This window comes from Microtus pennsylvanicus, chromosome 11, assembly GCF_037038515.1.
Source record: "Microtus pennsylvanicus isolate mMicPen1 chromosome 11, mMicPen1.hap1, whole genome shotgun sequence".
In the NCBI taxonomy this organism is placed as follows: Eukaryota; Metazoa; Chordata; class Mammalia; order Rodentia; family Cricetidae; genus Microtus; species Microtus pennsylvanicus.
In genome coordinates, this window is record NC_134589.1 from 34,147,840 (window position 1) to 34,149,958 (window position 2,119).

Here is a 2,119-nt window from a genome sequence, read left to right on the forward strand (position 1 = left end):
GTGCCAATTCTCATGGGGGAATTCTTTGATGGTCATGAGAATATTCTAACAGTAGCCAAGTATAGTTCAAGCCTATATATAATTTTAGTATTCAGGAAGCTGAGGCAGGAGAATTCCAGGTCTAAGCCCTGCCTGGGTTACAGTGTGAATTGAAGCCCAGCCCCCAAACCACAACACATAATCTAAAACTGAGCTGTTCTGGATGACTAGGCAACTATATAAACACACCAAAGTCACTGAACGGTACAATAGGTAGGGGTTGAGCATATTTCTGTGGCAGAGCGGTTTCTTTTCTTTTCTTTCTTTTTTTTTTTTCCAAAACAGGGCTTCTCTGTATGGCCCTGGCTGTCCTGGAACTCACTCTGTAGACCAGGCTGGCCTTGAACTGGCAGAGATCCATTTGCCTCTGTCTCCTGAGTGCTGGCATTAAAGGCATGCACAACCGATACCCGGCTTCGAACCAATTGCTTAACATTCATAAAGCACCGGGTTTGATTACCAACACTGCAAAAAATAAAAATAAAATACATACAACATCCCTAAACACAAATACACACCTATATTCCCAGCTCTTAAAAGGTTAAGGCAAGAGGATCAAGAAGTCAGGGTCATTCTCTACTACAAAGTAAGTTCAAGGTTAGTCTAGGCTATGTGAGATCTTGTATCTAAATAAAAACAGGGAACACTGAGATAGCTCAGCCAATAAAGGTGCCTCTCACCAAGTCTAATGATATGAGTTTGATTCCTGAAACCCACATGGTGGAAGAGAACAGATTTCTGAAAGATGCCTTATGATCTCCACGTGTGCATCGTGACACATATACAATAATTATACATATGAAATTTTATTTTTTCAGTTCATTTATTTTACGTGTGAGTGTTTCGCCTACATGTATATATGTATGCCTTGTATCTGAAGAGGCCAGAGGAGGATGTCAAATTCCCTGGAACTATAGTTAGAGATGATTGGGAGACACCATATAGGTGTTGGGAACCAAATATGGGTCCTGAGAGAGCAGCAAGTTCTCTTAACTGCTAAGCTATCTCTCCAGGCCCAATTAAATTTTTCTTTCCATCTCTTTATCTGTATCTACCTATCCATCTATACATCTATTTATCCATCCATCCACCTGCTACCCATGCATCTAACTAATGTGTATGTGTATGTGTGTGTTGGTTATATATATATATATATATATATATATATATATATATATATATATGTCTGTGCACATATAAATACAGATGGTTGTGAGCAGCCTTGACAGGGCTGGGAATTTGGGTCCTCTGGAAGAGGAGCCAGTGCCCTTAACCATTAAGCTATCTTAAAAAAAATATTATATATACAACATTCTGCCTGCATGTGTACCTGCAGGCCAGAAGAGGGCACCAGATCTCATTAGAGATAGTTGTGAGCCACCATGTGGTTGCTGGGAATTGAACTCAGGACCTCTGGAAGAACAGTCAGTGCTCTTAACCTCTAAGCCATCTCTCCAGCTCCCTTCTTTTTTTAAAAAAAAAATATTTATTATATCATTAAGCTATCTTTATAGCCCCTGTCCTACATTTCTATCTTCCCTGTTTTAACAATAACTAGGCCAGGCATAATGGCTCACTCTTTTAATCTCAGCACTTTGAAGAAAGAGGCAGACAGATTTTCTCTGTGAGTTCAAGGCCAACCTTGTCTACAAATCCTGGTTAGCCAGGGCTACAAAGTGGGACCCTGTCTCAAAATAACAATAAAAACCAACACCTAATAAACAGAAAACATCCCTACAACTCCCAAACATTGGCACTCTGGCCTATGGCCTCTCCAGTCATGTGCAACCACGTGTGCATACACACATGTGTACCAAAGAAACTATGTTCTGTCTTGTCTGAGAACACAGCTCAGTAGGCAGAATGTTTGCTTGCCTAGCATGCCATGGGTTTGCTCTCCAGTGCTGTGTATAGTAGTGGCTACTTATAATCTCAGAACTCAGTACTCAAAGAGGCCATTACTGACTATATATTGTGTGAGGCCACCCTCTTCTAAATGAGACCTGTCTCAAAACAACAAAGAGTATTTCCCTCAGGTCTTTGCTTTAGTGCTCTAGGGAAGACATCCCTAACCGCAGGC